The sequence below is a fragment of the Podarcis melisellensis genome, assembly GCF_964234715.1.
Source record: "Podarcis melisellensis genome assembly, chromosome: 3".
Classification (NCBI taxonomy): Eukaryota; Metazoa; Chordata; class Lepidosauria; order Squamata; family Lacertidae; genus Podarcis; species Podarcis melisellensis.
The window spans coordinates 23,005,362-23,023,828 of record NC_138530.1 but is presented as its reverse complement, the minus strand read 5'-3'; the positions used below and the strand labels follow the sequence as shown (position 1 = coordinate 23,023,828).

General features: G+C 44.9%; 1 protein-coding gene and 1 long non-coding RNA gene across 2 annotated transcripts in view; one reads left to right on the top strand and one right to left on the bottom strand.

Annotated features, from left to right (window-relative positions):
* The window catches only part of LOC309365935 (uncharacterized protein), a 100,622-nt gene that overhangs the window by 17,346 nt on the left and 64,809 nt on the right, over positions 1 to 18,467 (top strand). The gene's annotated exons all lie outside the window — the stretch shown is intronic.
* LOC309366218 lies at positions 15,887 to 16,687 on the bottom strand. Its single transcript, XR_014166584.1, has 2 exons — positions 16,553 to 16,687; positions 15,887 to 16,392 (listed from the first exon to the last, which is right to left on the bottom strand). It is a non-coding gene; the product is annotated as an uncharacterized lncRNA (long non-coding RNA).

The following is an 18,467-nucleotide window of genomic DNA, read 5'->3' as shown; positions in this document are numbered from 1 at the left end:
GACATGTAGTTTGAGAGACAGAGAGATTTATACATCTTCAGTTGACATGCTCTCTGAAGAACTCTACTTCCAGAGTTCCTTGTGCAAGTGCAGAGATAAGAGGAAGAGGAAGGAGAAAGTACCATAACAATTAGGGACTATGGATGCTGTTGAAATACAATTACAGTGGTAAAGTAAAGGTAAGGTAAAGGGACCCCTGACCATTAGGTCCAGTCGTAGCCGACTCTGGGGTTGCGGCGCTCATCTCGCTTTATTGGCCAAGGGAGCCGGCGTGCAGCTTCCGGGTCATGGGGCCAGCATGACTAAGCCACTTCTGGTGAAACCAGAGCAGCACGCGGAAACGCCGTTTACCTTCCCGCCGGAGCGGTACCTATTTATCTACTTGCACTTCGATGTGCTTTCGAACTGCTAGGTTGGCAGGAGCAGGGGCCGAGCAACAGAAGCTCACCCTGTCATGAGGATTCGAACCACGACCTTCTGATTGGCAAGTCCTAATTGCCACATCCCAATTACAGTGGTACCTCAGGTTAAGTACTTAATTCGTTCCAGAGGTCCGTTCTTAACCTGAAACTGTTCTTAACTTGAAGCACCACTTTCGCTAATGGGGCCTCCAGCTGCCACTGTGCCGCTGCTGCGTGATTTCTGTTCTCATCCTGAAGCAAAGTTCTTAACCTGAGGTAATATTTCTGGGTTAGCGGAGTCTATAACCTGAAGCGTATGTAACCTGAAGCGTATGTAACCCGAGGTACCACTGTACTGCTAGCGCTGCTCTCCTCTACCCATGTGCCTCTAATGTCTTCCCCAAATCTGTTGTGGAGGGTTGGTGGGGGGATGCAGAACACATTGGGCAGTAGCACAGAAAAAGGAGAAAAGTGTTGTTGCAGAGGTGCAAATCCTTGCACTAGTGGGATGACTGCATTGGATCCTACTCAATGATTTACTGAATTGTGACCTCTTCACACATTATGCCTGTTTTGTGCACACAGCTGCATTGGATTAAAATAAATATTTGGATATGATATTTAAAAGCCCCTTTTCGTTTTTCTCGAACAACTACTCTTCATTGTTATCGGTCATATGATTCTTTTGCCAGCCTGGTTAAGTTCCTGTAAAATGAATCTCTTAGGAATTGCTTGTCACTCCTGAGTGCAAAATCTACTTCCACCCCTCTTCCCCCGGTGTGAGGAGGAGGAAAGTACAGATTGCAAAGATCAGGATCTGTTCCTTCAGGGCTAGTTCAGAATCAGGAAGTTTCTGTGGGTTAATGTGGGTCACTCTGGCCTTCAGCAAACTGGAACAGAAGCTTCCTCTTATCTCCACGATGACATGTCTCAAAAAGAACCAAACAGGATATCATGTTCCCTTAAGAGGATTAAACACAAAGTAGGGTGGGCCAAGAAACCATAAGCAGCCTACTCATGGACAAAATAAGCAGCACCATTGGATTTGTTGTTGTTGTTGGCATGCGTGTTTCTTCAGAGACAATGGAGTGCACCGCTGGGGGTGAAGTCAAACCTCTGTGTTAGCACCGAGGTGACCTCTTTTGGGGGCAAGCCTGGGCAGTATGTATGGAGGTCCTGGGATTCCCAGATGATAAGACCCCCCCTTTCAGTTTCACTGATGGGTCCAAAGAAAAGCAGTGCAAAACAATTGGCACCAGCATGGCTGCAGGAGTTGCTGGAAGGCATACAAGACTCCATCCAACCATCTTAGGGACTGCACTTTGGATTAGTGTAAGGTTTACTCCCTAGCCTTTTCTTCTCCCCACAATTTCTTACAAAGCAGCAGAGTTTAGGATAAGAGTTTTCCTTCTTTTTGATGGACTACTTTTCTAGGTTGATGAGCCCCATCTATCTCTCACTTCCCTCTACAGTAAGAGCAAAACCACCTTCTTGACTGTTGGATCATCTCTTGATCTCGTCTGTATGGTTAGAATTTTGCTTCTAAAACATAATTCCAACCAATACTTCCAAATAAAGCAATAGCTTGAATTCTTTTTGCTGCATGGAAGCATACAGATAAGTCTCGAACGACTTAATTTGACTGCAGTCTGTGCTTCCTTCACTTTTACAATCATCATTTCTCCAATTTTGTTGTTTAGTCGTTTAGTCATGCCCGACTCTTCATGACCCCATGGACCAGAGCACGCCAGGCACTCCTGTCTTCCACTGCCTCCCGCAGTTTGGTCAGACATTTCTCCAATACCCTCATGTAATGAAGACCTGCTTCCCATTGCAAAGAAGGTGTAGAAGGGCTGTAAAAGGGTGAGTCCTTCTTATCTCCCCCCTATAACATCTCTCTCTCTCTCTCTCTCTCTCTCTCTCTCTCTCTCTCTCTCTCTCTCTCTCCCTCTCCCTCTCCCTCTCTCCCCCCCTCTCTCTCTCTGTGTGTGTTACAAGGAAAATTTGGATCACAGTAGTCTAGATTATGCACTGAATTGATCCAGTTAAGGCTGATTGAGGCTTTGATCGTAGAATGGGTTGAGGCAAAGCCTGGTCAGGCCCATCCGGAGTGAAGCAAGGTTGTCAGAGGGTGAAGGGCTGCATCTTGTCTCAGCCACCTCCTGGTCTTCTACAATGATGCATCTTCTGCAGGACAGGAAGGCTTACACCATTTGGGATGACAATGACAAGATGCCATCTCAGACTGGTCTCAGCACCACTCCTTTATGCTCATTGCAACCAGCCTGTTCATCCTCACTGCCACTCACATCAGCACATTTACTGCAGCTCTGACTCCTGTTGTAGAGTGTGGGAAGCAAGCCAGGCAAGGTGTTGGCGGCAGGAGTGCAGCCTGTTAGGGACCACAACCCTAGTATTTTCCTCCTTGGACACAAAGTCCACAGCCCACTGCAACTCCATCTTTCCCCCTGAACTGACCATATGTTTAAAACCCTGATTAACATTAGGGCTGCTCCCTGATTCATTTTGGGACATAAATCCAGGTCATGTTGGGTCAGCAATGGATTACCCCAGGTCAGATCAGGCCATGCACAGCCCTAGATAATGACTTTGTCTCCATTCCACCCAGTGTTTTTCCCCCCAGGGGGTACTCAAGGGTACACAGTACCAGCACCTCTTTTGTTGTTGTTAAAAAGTGTGGCACTTACTGTAACAACATCATGGCGAGTACCAGCACCTATTTTTCTAGGAAAAGAGCACTGATCCCACCTATCCTGCAAAGAGTTGCAATGAATTACAATGACTGACATATGTAGGGGAACTTAATTGATTCCCTCTGTCCAGGGCCCCAAAGAACCAGTGATTCTGTATCCAATGAATAGAGAGATTACAACAAAGAAGACAACCTGTAGTTTTTATCCTACAAGTCCCAATTCACAAAAATAATTGCAAAATGATTAAGTAGAAATAAGCATTTATTATAGAGAGAGACTGTGTCCACTTTCTAAACAGAAAGAGCTCATTAAATTAGGAAACATTGAGCTACCAGTTGCTTCTCTCGCTACCAGAGCATGCTCAAAGTTCTCTCCGTGCTGAAAGCTAGGGAGATCTGGCCTTCATGAAAACAGGTCTGGGCATGCCCAGAACAGACAGATGATTCTATCAGGGTTGTTGGGGCATCTCCTTGGAATGTCCTCTTGACAACAAGAGAGAGAGAGAGAGAGAGAGAGAGAGAGAGAGAGAGAGAGAGAGAGAGAGAGAGAGAGAGAAACTGCTCAAATGGGGTTGAAAAGTTAGCAGTCCTCTTAGAGAAACATGGAAGGAATAATAATAATAATAATAATAATAATAATAATAATAATAATATTGCAATACTTTTGGATTAGGACTGGCAGCAGCATTTTCCTCCCTTCCTCTACCTTCAAGATATCTGGAGCTTAAATTATAGGAGCACAAACACACTTTCTCTGTTCTAGTGAAGGGTCTTGGCCAGTAACTGATTGTTGAGAATATTTTCAACATCTATCTAAACTTCAGCCTCAATTCCTCACCCCTTTTTGGTAATGGGGATGCAGCTTAGGCCCCGGTAAAGTGTAACACCCCACCTCACTGTGAAGTGCTTGGGCCCTGGCAAATTTTAGAGATAACATTGAATTATGGGTAAAAAGGAAATGTTTTTACAGTAACTGGGTGTAATTTAGACACTGCATAAGGATTACTCCTGAACGAGAAACTAATGACAAATACTATTGGCAAAGTTTAGTGACTGAATGACCAGGTGACCACATTGTTCACGAGACTGAGGGTTTTGCTCCATTTTCAGAGGCAGTCTCCTTTTATCTCGATAATGACACATCTCAAAAAGAACCAAACAGGATATCATGTTCCCTTAAGAGGATCAAACACAAAGCAGGGTGGGCCAAGAAACCACAACCAACCCACTAATGGACAAAATAAGCAGAACCATTGGATTTGTTGTTGTTGTTTGCATCCGTGTTTCTCGAGAGACAATGGAGTGCGCCCCTGGGGGTGAAGTCACACCTTTGTGTTAGCACCGAAGTGACCTGTTTTGGGGGGCAAGCCTGGGCAGTGTGTATGGAGGTCCTGGAGGACAAGACCCCCCTCTCAGCTTCACTTATGAGGTCCAAATGAAAGCAGAACAATACATTTGGAATAAGTATGGCTGCAGGAGTTGCTGGAAGGAGGCATATGCCATCCAATCATCTTAGGGACTGCACTCTGGATTTGTTTACGCCTTAGCCTTTTCTTCTTCCCACAATATCTCACAAGGCAGCAGAGTTTAGGATAAGAGTTTGCTGCATGGAAGCATACAGATTTGTCCCAAATGACTTAATGTGGCTGCAATCGGTGCTTCCTTCACCTTTACAATCATCATTTCTCCAATAAACTCATGTAATGAAAACCTGCTTCCCGTTGCAAAGAAGGTGTGGAAGGGCTGAAAAAGAAAGAGTGAGTCATTGTTATCTTCCCCCTAGAATCTCCCTCCCCCCTCTTTCTCTGCCTGTGTGTGTGTGTTACAAGGAACATAAAATTTGGATCACAGTAGTCCAGATTATGAACTGAATTGCTCATGTACAGGACAATAATTATGATTGGACCAAGAGATTGTAATGCTAATGACTCTGAAACTAAGAGAGTATTGGATCCGGCACTGAATTTTCCTGGATTGGATTCAACTTCCATATGAAAGAGATGCTGTTTTAAGCTCATGTAGATTAATGCAATTAAGCAAGCATTGCCCTCATTCTAAACAGGAGCACGCATTTTATCCTCCACAACTTCATTTCAGACATAAGGACTTTGTGGAGAGTGGAGGTGCTTGCTTCTCATTGCTGATCTGTGGGTCAAGGGTGGTATACAGATTATAACAGCAGCAGCAGCAGCAGCATGTACCCAACCTGCATCTTGAAAAGAACAGAACCATTTGCACAGAGTCATTACACACAGTCAATTAAAATGCATGTATACCTTTAACCCTTATCCCCAATAAAGAACTTGTCACACCAGGAAGAAGGAAAAGGCTGGTTTATTACATGGAAAAGCAAAGAATGAATATGTTCTGCTTTAGACAGCCTGTTAAAAGACCTGCAGGCAGCAAAATGATCATGATTACATTCATACACCTTATTTCTGTAGAGCAAAAGTGTCCCTAGGTACCTAAAAGCCCAGAGAGTAAGCGCAGGGACAGGACGCTAGCTGGTCTCTCCATAAAAGATAGGAAATGTATTGGAGTCACAGAGAGTTCATGAAATGTATTTGGAAAAGAGAGCCTTCTTTCATTGGCTGTTACTGCTGGCAGGGTTGAGGAGAATGAAGGGTGCCATTTCCCCAGCTGGAAACATGAACTAGGAGGGAGGCTTGGTGAAGTGCAAAGAGAAGAGAGGGGGCTGGCAAGATGCAAATGGGGAGAAGGGGGCTTGGTAGGGTGAGGGTTTGGTAGGTTGCAAAGGGAGGGCTTAATGCAATGGGTGATTTGTAGGTGGGATTGGTGAGTAAGTTGAGGAGGGCAGGCAGCCCCTAGTAATAGAATACAATGTAATAAAAAGAAGCAATATGTATAAACGTGAAAACTCTGCAACATCTAGCACAATTGCTACAACAGACAAATCATTAGGTTGCCCTCCAAGATCCTCAGCAATTTGCAGGTGGCCAGTGGATGCAACAGGAATCTATGGTCGTCTGCTATATACAATAGGAACTTTCCTCCATGAGGCTCCCTTGGAATGAAGTGAACAGAAGTTGATAACAAGTGTGCCTGTTTTAAAGAGCCATGCCACATCCCAGACTGAAAAAGGAGACAATCGAAAGGAGCAGACCATATGCATTGGGGGGGGGGTGTCTTCAGATGGCCTTCATACCTGTCTACATGTCCCTGTTGCAGAAATCAAAATTATCGCAGCAGATATTAGTCACCATGTACTTCTCACTTTTGTTGCTAACAGATGTCACCTCATAGCCAATGCCACACATTTCATCATTTTCAGCGCAGTAGGTCAGTCTCCATACAGGTTTCTTATCTATGAGGGTAGTGGGTAGAATCAATTGGAACAGAAAATGAGTACAAGCATTAATGTTTCTGTTCCCTGATTGCCATTTATACTTCATATAGTTACTTATGTTTCAAAACACATTCCATATAACCCTTTTTATCATCAAAACAGTAGGGGACACTTGCTTCCATTGTATAGATGTGATAAAGCAAGGAAAATTCAGCATTGCACAACTGAGAGTGCATTGATAACTCAGCTGTAGGTCACAAAAATGTTTTGTATGAAGCTTCAATCCATAGCATATCCAAGTAAGAAGGATAAAGTGGCAAATGGGATGTTTTGCCCCATCAAATAAACCAAAGGGCATGGAACTGCTGTTTACTACTGTGCCAATTCATGTACCAATATCTGAAATCACTGAAATTTTCATGGGCAATATTTTACACCAATGTTTACCATGGCAGTGGTGGGAAGGTCTATGACAGGGGTCCTCAAACTTTTTAAACAGGGGGCCGGTTCACTGTCCCTCAGACACTGTTGGGGGCTGCTGAGATAAACCCGGTGGGCCTGTAGTTTTAGGACCCCTGCCTTAGAAGGTCACAACCTTGTCATAAGGGATGATGGCCATTTCCTGTTTGTCTCTAGAAACACATGGTATGCACAGGTAAACTGCCTCTAAAAATTCTAAAGTTCCATTTAGCTACCAGAAGCCTATGTAGTGTTCACATTGCATCTGACTTAAGAGCCAGGCTCAAATCCACACATGAAGTTCACAGGGTGATCTCAAGCCAGTCTTTGAGCCTGAACTCTCTTACAGGGCTGTGGCAAGAATAAAACAGAATGGAAGAAGAAAGAAGAAGAGCTATGTACCCTGAACTCCTTGAGAAAAGGATAGGATTAAAATGGCAGACAACTAGAAAATCCCTCCAGGAATTTGTCTTCTTGTGATTTTTCTTTTAACAAACCATCACCAACACCACCACTAAAAGAAGAGCACAACTGGGCTTGACTTAATGTCAGCTACGGAAGAGTCATCCTCACCCCTCCAGCTCCATCATTCCCATCATTCTCAGCCCTCTTATCCTGTTCCTCATAGAAACACCAGATGAGCCCTGCTGGATCAGGCCAATGGCCCATCTAATCCAGCACCCTGTCTTCCCAGTGGCCCCCCAATGCCTGTGGGAAACCCCCGTGAGCAGAATTCAAGCACCTTCCGGTTCCCATCAACCAGCATTCAGAAGTCCTGCTGCCTCCGACCCTCCCAGGATGCACGCAAATAAATCTCCCCCCCCCCCCAACCTCACACTTTCCACGTAGCCTTGGGCACAATCTCCCTCCCTCCCCAACCAGGTGCCTCTTGCAAGTATGACTAGAATAAGCCCCTTCTGACCCCCACCCTGCCTCAACTTCCTTTCCCCCAGGCCTACCAGAATCAAGGCCATCAATCCATGGTTTGCCATTCCTTTTCCTCAGTATGTCTTGTAGAGTCACTGTCAGGAGAAATGGTGGGATAGAAATCAATATACAATGTGAGGGTCCTGTTCCCACCCTCACCACCTCTGCCAGGCTCATGCTTCCCCAAAATTCACCTCAGGTGGAGGGGGGAGGGCACCCTTTCCCCCTGCCCTGAAGTTGGCGACATCAGCGCCACCCCCACCCCCCGCTGCTGCGGCCAGTGAGGAAACACAAAAGCGCCGGTGCATTACCTCTCTCCATCCTTTCTCTTTTTATTTTAAATTTCCATGGAGCCCCAGAGAACAAGGGCTTGTGTGTACCTGTGTGAGAGCGAATTGCTTTGTTCCATCTGTCCGAGAGTTCCCGGATGCAGCACCTCCCTTTTTTTCTTTGCTCCTTTCCCTCAGGCGTGTGTCCTGCCCAGTGCTCATGCATGAATCCCCTCAATGCCCAGTTTGTACTCTTGTGCCAAAATTTCATAAGACCCCGCCCACTTCCACGTCCTGACCACACCTCAGTAGTGGGTGTGCATGCATGTGTAAAAGGCAATGGGCCAAAGGGACTAAGCACATGCGTTCGTTCTTTTCAACAGAATTGCCACACCACGCCGGGTTTACCTTGCCACGCTTCCTGCGGCCAGTCGGAAGCCTCGCCGCCCACTCAGTCAGTTCCCGCCCACTGAGGTAAACCCAGTGTGGTGTTTCAGTCAGTCAGTCAGCAGCGTTTCGCTCAGTCAGTCCCTGCACGCTGAGGTAAACCCGGTGCAGAGTTTTGGCCAGCGGGCTGGATTTATAAGCCTGGCGGACCAGATCCAACCCACGGTCCGTAGTTTGAGGACCCCTGGTCTATGGGAACAGTTAACAACGCATCCAGGGAAGGATGAGAGATTTCTGATACTTCTCAGTGGCTTCAGATGTCCAAAAAGCATATATGACGGGGAAATCTAGCATTTAATCATAGTGAATTGTTTCCCACAGATTTTGGAAGGGGTTGTTAAGCAATCTTTGTTTATCATATAGATCTATGTCTTCCCGTACGCAATTCAACGTAGAGATCTGCATTGTATATTGGAAAAAATCTAGGAGTGGAAAAAGGAACCAGCCCCACCAATTACCCTTGGGGTGAGATGGTTAATGCTGAGGATATTGTCTCCACCACCATCTTTCCTGGAGATTTATGCTCCTTTTGCACCACCCTCTTTTCCCCAGCCGGAAAATGGTACCGCCTATTGCAGCTGCCCAAACTACCATTTTGAAATTGGGAGAGAAGGAAAAGCTTATAGACTTTGCAAAGGTGTCCTGCAAGCAAACCTCTGGATCCCAACACCTTGGAAGTCCTAATGGGGCTCTTGCCCCTCCAAACTGCATCCACTTTGGGCAAAAGAGGAAAAAGTGAAAACCATTGCTATATTTTCCCTTATCATGAATGGGAAGCACTGAGCATTTTATACACAGTGGCTCAAGATCCAGATTATGGACTAAAGCAGTGCTATTTTTCTGGGAAAAGTGGTGCCGGAACTCACCATGAACGCCTTCCTTGTTCTCTTATAATGGCAATGGTATCTACCTGAGAGGGGTCCAGCTGAAAAAAAGTTCTGGACCAAAGCACAGAGAACACAGAGCATCTCAGGAGCTGACTGATTACAAAAAAGGACAAAGAATGCAGGTAAAAGGTAAATCTTGGGATCCTTCCACACTTACCGAAAGGGAACATTGTATAGACAAGACACGTCCCTTTTTCTGAGTTGGTTTCACAGGTTTTAGTAACTTCATTTGGAGTATGTGAGTTGGATAGTTCACATTTCAGGGTGTCTGCTCCAAAATAATAATAATATTAATATTAATATTAATATTAATAATAATAATAATAATAATAATAATAATAATAATAATAATAATGAAAAAAGAAAAACAAATCCCCACTCTTGTAATTAAAATATTGAGCTTTGAGTGAGAATGAAAAAAATAACTTTTATTTGGTAGCTCTTTGCACTGCATATTCTCTACATGGCTGACAGCACAGAAACTCTAAATCAGAGAAGAAGAAGAAAAAGGTAAAGGTAAAGGACCTCTGACAGTTAAGTCCAGTTGCGAACGACTTTGGGGTTGAGGCGCTCATCTCACTTTAGTGGCCAAGGGATTCAACGTTTGTCCACAGACAGTTTTTCCGGGTCATGTGGCCAGCAGGACTAAGCCACTTCTGGTGAAACCAGAGCAGCGCACAGAAACGCCGTTTACCTTCCCACCAGAGCAGTACCTATTTATCTACTTGCATTGGTGTGCTTTTGAACTGCTAGGTTGGCAGGAGCTGGGACTAAGCAATCGGAGCTCACCCCGTCGCAGGGATTCAAACTGCCAACCTTCTGATCAGAAAGCCCTGGGCTCAGTGGTTTAGACCACAGTGCCACCCGCGTCTCATAATTAGAGAAACCTTAGCCTAAATACATACAAAAAAATCAAGACTTTGCAATGCCCTGGTTTTCCTGAGGCAAGAAACTTACCTCCAAGTCGAAAGTAGATGACAACATAGAAAGCCAGGAGTATGATGCGAACTTTGGGAAGCATCTTGGAACTGGAAGGGTCCTGCTCACCACAGTGGAGCTCCAGGATACAGAGGAAGGAGTGCTGATCTCCTTTCACTTCCAATAGGATGGACAAGCTGCTTCTTATTGTTTCATTTGCAAGGCGGCTGCTCAGGGACCTCTGAGATCATTCTGTCTCTGTTCCTTGCTTAAATAGAGAGCATAATGGACCATGAAATCACAAACTGGCCACTCACATGCAAGACTGGACATCCCTGAGGGGGGTTTGACAAAATCCCAGCCAGTCCCGATCATGGGCGTGCCGGAGCGCACCCCCCCCAGCCTGGCTGCTGTGGCAGATCACGCCCCCTGGCCTGGCCGCCATGGTAGAGTGTGCCTCCCGGCCTGGCCGCCAGGCCGGATCACATCCCTGGCTGTGCCGCCATGCCAGATTGCGCCCCCCTAGCCAGGTGTGAAACCCCCCCCCACTTTTTCGGGAGTTACGGGGGGCAGCATGCCATTACCCTACACTCCTGCCTGGAGGAGGTAGGCAGGCAGGCAGGCAGGGGAGAGAACGGGAAAGAGGCAGACGAGCAAAAACAGAGGGGGTGGGAGTGGATGCCTCAGGCCCCATCCCATCCCTCCCTATGGCCCCAGGTGCCATAGAGGTTTTCTCCACCACTGACTGGACTTATACAGTGTCATGTGAGTTGGACTCAAACAGGGACAGTATAAGATGTTAAGCAAGAAAAGTGGGGAGAGAGAATTTGCACGTGTGTTTATTGGTTATGGTTGTCCCAGTGATTAAAAAACCCCCTACAGTATAGCCCATAGTCCAAATAATGATTACCCACACTTGTAGTAGAACCAACCAGCCTTTGAGTGGTGAGGGGGGCAGCATTAGGTCAGGGGTGACTTTTACTACCCTGAATTCTCCCCATCACCCGAATTTCCTCCTTCCTGGTTTCACAGCCTGTGAATGATGTCAGTGGAGAACATATTGGAATCAGGAGGATTGTGTTGCCGCAGCAAAACTCCAGGATGCAGAAGGAGGAGCACTCATCTACACTCACTTTCAGCAAGATGGACAAGCTTCTTCCTTTTATTCCATTGACAACATGACTGCACAGGCACCTTGAGGACAATTTTGTCCTTCTTCCTTGCATGGGTGAAGAGAATTGTGGGCTATGAAATAACAAACTGGTCATTCACATAGAGTACATAGGTGAAGATTGGGCTGATGGGTTGTAATGTGCATGTGACTAAAACAGGGCTAATCTTACCTTGTGCCACAATGTTCTTGGAGATACTGTATTACACTCTCATCCAGTAAGACAGACAAGCTGTTTCATTTTATCTCATCGAGGACATGGCTGCACCGGCAGCTCAAGGGTCATTTTGCCTCTACTCGTTGTCTGTGTATGTACAGTGGGTTGAGACACAGCCTGATTAGGCTCATCCGGAGTGAACCTCAGTTGTCAGAGGATGAGGGTCAGTGGGAGTGGAAGGGAGACCTTGCATCTTGTCTGAGCCACCTCCTGCTCTTCTACCACAAGGTATCTTCTGCAGGACAGGAAGGCTTGCACCATTGGGGATGACAATGACAGGATGTCATCTCAGCCTGTTCTCCTCAGCATCGCTCACTTATGCTCATTGCTTCCAGTCTGTTCAGCCCTTCTGCCACTCACAACAGCACATTTACTCCAGCTCTGACTCCTGTTGCAGAGTGTGAGAAGGAAGTCAGGGAAGGTGGTGGCAGCAAGAGTGCAGGATGAAAGAGGATCAAAGAGAATACAGCGTGGTCCAATCAGCCCACTTGTGGATCAAATAAGCAGCTGTGATACATACAGCACCACAATTATGAATGTATATAATCATGAATAATTCATGAATTATATTTTAAATGAATTATAGCAGTCCAGAACTGATCCCACTAAAGTTTATAAATTATTCCCATATATACCAGTAATTTGGGATAAAAACATCCCCCCTCCCATATAAAAACATCCCCCCTCCATTGCTATCTTGCAACTGAATGTTATCTGTAAACTTTGGCAGTACCCAAACATTCAGAGGAGGGGGAACTATGACTAAATTTTAGGTATTGCTTGAGAATATTTATGGAAACCTATTCCCATAAATATTCCCATAAATAAACTTAAACCCATAAATATTTTATTTGTCTATCTATTGAGCAGATCACATGAGAATTCAGCTATCAAGCTGAGGATTTGGCTACCTGGCTGACAACATGTCATCTGCACAGAGCGCCCGTTTGCTACCAAGTCAGGTCATGTATTAATTGACAAAGCCCTGGACAACTTAGGTTCAAGGTACCTTAGGGACTGCCTGAATGCTTGTGGACACATGGTCCACCAATAAGGTTGTCTTGTAGTTTGAGAGACAGAGAGATTTGTGCATCTGAAGAACTCTACTCCCAGAATTCCTTGTGCACGTGCAGGAGCAGCAGGAAGGGAAAGCTGGTGAGAGGAACAAAGCACCATAACAATAAGGGACAGTTGAGGCTGTGCTACTAGTGTTTCTGTTAGCGCTGCTCTCCTCTACCCATGTGTCTTCCCCACATCTGTTCTGGAGGGTTAATGGGAGTGGAGATGCAAAACACATTGGGCAGTAGCACAGAAAAAGGAGAGAAAATGTTGTTGCACAGGCATAAATCTTTGCATTAATGGGATGATTTTGCTGGATCTAAATCCTATGATTGACTGAATGGAGACTTCTTCACATATTATGCCAGCTTTTGTGCATTCACTGCTATGCACTGAATTTCACCAGAGAGTTTTTGCACACAGCTGCAACAGATGGAATTAAGTATTTAGATAGATTCCCCCCCTCCCCCATGGTTTATTTTATTTTGCAACATAAAAGAGAGAGAATGGAGTTTGTGGGTGAAGTCAAACCTCTGTGTTAGCAGCACTGAAGTGACCTCCTTGGGGGCAAGCCTGGGCAGTGTATATGGAGGTCCTGGGCTGCTCATATGAGAAGACCCCCATCTCAGCCTTACTGATGTGGTCCAAAGGAAAGCAGAGCAATATGTTTGGCACCAGTTTGGCTGCAGGAGTTGCCAGAAGGAGGCGTACAAGACACTATCCAACCATCTTAGGGACTCCACTCTGGATTTGTGCAGGGTTTACTCCTTAGTCTTTTCTTCTCCCCACAATATCTTACAAGGCAGCAGATGTTTAGGATCAGAGTGATTAGCACATCTATGGGGTGATTTATGTGCATGAAGGAAATGAACTCCTTCTCATGTCCAGTTTCTTCAAGGAATCCTTTCATATGCATCTGCTTGGCCTTGTTTCTCTCTGCTCTTAGCCAAGTGTGCTTTTTGTCAGCTCCCCCATGACAGCAGCTCAAATAGCACAGGCAATATGCATGGTACTGTAGAATATGATGCCCTATGGACCATACGGACTATAGACCATATAGTCCGTATGGTGAGGGCATTGCTGGTGAACAGACAGACAAATATTGTTTGTTTTCATAACCAAACTGATAGGTTTTTGCCTACCAGCTAGGTCAGGCATAGGCAAACTCCGGCCCTCCAGCTGTTTTGGGACTACAACTCCCATCATCCCTAGCTAACAGGACCAGTGGTCAGGGATGATGGGACTCGTAGTCCTCAAACCTCTGGAGGGATGGAGTTTGCCTATGCTGGAGCTAGGTACACAAAGCTCCTTTCATTAATATTAGGAAGTTGCATTCAGTCCTCGACACCATTCCAAAAAGGACAATAAACAGAGTACACAAAGCACATTGTACTTATTTAAATGGTACAGTTGGAAAGCAGAATAATCCTGCCTGACCAGTGACCAGTTTCTGTCTGTCCCCATAAAATGTACCTCCACTATCATTTTCATCTGCTGTAAGAGGTGTACTGTTGCAAAAGTGTACGCTTACCAATAGACCACATTAATTGGCAGCCCAAGAACTAGAAAGTTCATATCAGGTCAGTGGACAGCCAACCTGACTACTTGGTTGATTTATCAGGGTGCAAAAAATTTCTAAGAAAAAATTCAGCCCCCCCCCAATTTTGGAGCTCTGGGTTACCAGATCTTGTTTCCAAGATGAAGCCACTTTAGAAGGTAGAGCAAAATGTGGCCCCCCATTTCCTTACTACCCTGTTCAATAGAGGCTGCTACACAGATGGACTGGGAGGGCAGAAGGCAAGGAGACAAACAGCTAATGGAGCCAGAGTCAGCGACAGGCAGACTTGCACCTTGATTGACTGGAAGAGATTGTTGGGGCAGTTCCCTATCCACCCAAATAGATCAGCCTCGGCTTATGTCATTTATAGGCTGTGAAACCAGGAAGGTTTTGGGTGATGAGGAGAAATAATAATTCAGGGCACTAAAAGTCACCCCTGACCTAATGCTGTCACTATCACCCCACTCAAGGGCTGGTTGGTTCTACTACAGGTGTGGGGAACCATTATTTGGACTATGGACTATACTGTAGTGTTTTGTTTTATTTTTAAATCAGCCACTGAGACAACCATAACCAATAAAGCACACATGCTAATTCTCTCCCCCCCCCACTTGTCTTGCTTAACACCTTTGTCCTTTTCACTGTTAGTTTTTTATTATGTCTAATTTATTTATTGAAAATCAAGTTATTTTATTTATGGCTTTTGACACCCGAGATGATTGACACCCGAGTGATCTGATTGAACTGTTTTTAATTCTGAATTTCAAGCTGTTGTAACCCACCCTGGGTCCTGCTGCTGAGGGGCAGAGAATAGGAAGGAGAGGGCGTCAGGAGGTAACCCATTTTGATAATTGCTTTCTTCAGTTTCATTTTTCATCTGTGAGTATTTCCTTTTCCTTAAGTAGCAAATGAAAACAGCTTTAAATTTCCTCAGTTTACTGTTTACAGTGGCCGCTTGTAATTGTTTCATAGTGTTCATTTTTATACAATGCTACAGAATTTCCCTTCAGTGGCCTTACAGCACATCATCCTTGAGTGTTTTAGCCTCACCAGAAGGTGTCCTTAACCTATTGTGATTATTGAATAAACTAATTGGTAAGAACTTTTCTTTGTTTTTCTCGGCTTCTTTACTGCCACCATGAGAGGGATCTGATTCCCCGAAGCCTAATAAAGGCCGAGTTTCCAGATCCTTTATCACCTTGGTTGCCCTCCTCTGCGCATGTCCTAGCTTGTCAACAACCTTCAATTGTGGTGGCCACAATTGGTGGCAGTATTCCAGGCGTGGTCAGACCAAGGCAGATGTTTATATCTATATAGTATTTCCATGGCCTGGGACAGATTAGCTCATGTTATCAGTTGCTAATGATCAGCAGTGGGAGACAGCGACTGCCTCCATGTTATGCTCCCAGAAGCATCTGCTTGGCCACAATGGGAAACAAAATACTGAACTAGATATTCATTTTCTTTCTGATCCAGCAGGGATCTTCTGACATTAATAAGACCAGCCTTCACTCTTCACAGCTTAGTCCAAAATAAAGATGTCAGTGAAAGGCTTTCTCTTGGGCTATTTTTATTTTGGAATGTGAATTCCAGGAGCTCTCTTACTAGTTGGGCTCCCTTTTATAGCACATAATAATATTTTGTGACAAAAGAACATCATATTGACTTTAAAGAACATAAGAACATTAAATGCATACTTTATGAAACACACGTTGATCCATGTAAATGACTGTTGGAAACTCAATTCATCTGTATGCTGTATCCTACAATTTTTCAACTTTAATTACATACATATATTAAAAGTGCTAACTGCTCCTGTGGGTCCTCTGTTGTGATGCCAAAATAAGAGGAGGTGGCTAACATGTTTAGCTATGTTGCAAATCTTCCATTGGCTAGTTTTACCTCATTTATAAACCATCATTGCAGAAATTAATGCCTATTGAAGGCTTTGACTCTTCGCAACATTTGTACTCAACATGGATATGTTCGGTCACCTGCTGTTTGGTATCACATACTTTTTTTGGCCCACAGCCAACCTTTGTCCAGATTAGTTTCCCCTCTAAAATGAGCCAGAAAAAGAAGAGGAAAAGATGCAGTGAGACACTTTAGTCATATTAACTGTCCAGAGTATAACACAGTCCAGTTTCTTTGTCCTCAACACAGATCAGGTATGAGCACAGAGAACAGTGAATCTAAAGAATGAGGGTGAGGTTTCTTACCTTCATAGGCTTTGGCTATATTGCAACTTTCCAGTTCAGGGTCAGCTATGCAAATCCGGTCAGAGCCTTCAACTCCAATACATCCTTCTTCAGTCACTGTGCAGTCCCGACATAGCAAAGGATATGCTTCAAAAGACAATTTTTCACAATTAAGCACATTCCCAACTACTGCTCAAACTCACACTGAATTGTGCATTCTGTGCAATAATTTTCTCACAACACAACTTTTTACTGTTTGGGCTCTTTGGTGACGAATTTGAAGAACCATCAGCCTACAGATAGCACAGTTGGTTCAAACATGGTGCTGATAAGGTCAAGGTCACAGGTTCGATACCAAAATGAGACAGCTACATAGTCCTCCATTGTAGGGGATTGGACTAGATGATCCTCAGGGTCCCTCCCAATTCTATGATTCAATAATTTATTTTGACTGCTTCCTCTGCCCCACATTTATGATTGAGTTCTGTAGCTTCACAATGATATGTATGTTGTGTCATTCCCCCTATTTCCAATGTTTCAGAATAAATGTTTTTAAGCATCCAAAACAGCACCATTGACAACGAGGCATCAGAAACCACCCAAAGTACAGGAGGGGGTCAGATAATCATGTGACGAGAGGGATAAATACAAGAGAAGTATGGGGAGAGATTGGGACGTGGGTGGCGCTGTGGGTTAAACCACAGAGCCTAGGACTTGCCGATCAGAAGGTCGGCGGTTCAAATCCCCATGACGGGGTGAGCTCCCGTTGCTCGATCCCTGCTCCTGCCAACCTAGCACTTCAAAAGCATGTCAAAGTACAAGTAGATAAATAGGTACCGCTCCGGTGGGAAGGTAAACAGCGTTTCTGTGCGCTGTTCTGTCTGGTTCGCCAGAAGTGGCTTAGTCATGCTGGCCACATGACCCGGAAGCTGTATGCCGGCTCCCTCGGCCAGTAAAGCGAGATGAGCGCCGCAACCCCAGAGTCAGTCACGACTGAACCTAATGGTCCCTTTACCTTTTATAGGGAAAGATCATTGTGGTGGGGTTCCAGCCCCATGAGGAACACGCATGTTCAGTGGTGGCAGAATACTAAGTAGTTGGGGAGTGGAGGCAGAGGGGCAATGGAAGTATTTTGGAGGAGCATGTGGCTGGCTGTCAGAAGCATTGAGCAGGAGTGCTCTACACTGCAGCATTTCCTTAAAGACCCCACATGTTTATTCTGATTGATAATGTGCCCTAAGATCACCTTCACTCTTCCTTATGTAGCCTGGTGTCTCCTTCTCTGCTCTCCTGAAATCCTCCACTGCAATATGAAATCCAGGCATCTAGAACCCTGAGCCGTGGAGGCTGGGGAGGCAGCCTGGCTTTTTTAAAACCCTCATAGAAGATATTTGGATTTTCTTTTTATGTTAGAACATATCGAAATTGCCTCTTCCTTTAAAAAGAAAGAAAGAAAGAAAAAGAACTGCTCTTATCTATTTTTTGACATGTAGATCCATTGCCAGCCAAGTCCAGCTGCCACTAAAGGTTGCTTTCTGCATGTTACACTCGGGTGAAAACCCTTCTCCGATCCCTTGTCAATGGACCTTACCTCCAGATGTGAGGGGGAGAAAGGCAGAGATTGCAAGGAGCAGGATCTGATTCTTTGGGGCCATCTTGGAATCGAGAGGGTTCTGTGGTCACAGCGCAGCTCAAGTCACACTGGCTTTCAGCAAACTGGAGAAGAGGCTACCTTTTAGCCCCATGAAGAGACATCTCCGAAAGAACATCATGTCTCCTGAAGAGGATCAAAGAGAATGCAGTGTGGTCCTATCAGCCCACTTGTGGACAAAATAAGAAGCTGTAATAGATACACCCCAGAATTATAAGTGAATTTACGTGTATATAATTAACTATGAATCCTATTTTTAAATTAATTTCAATTAGTTATAGCAGG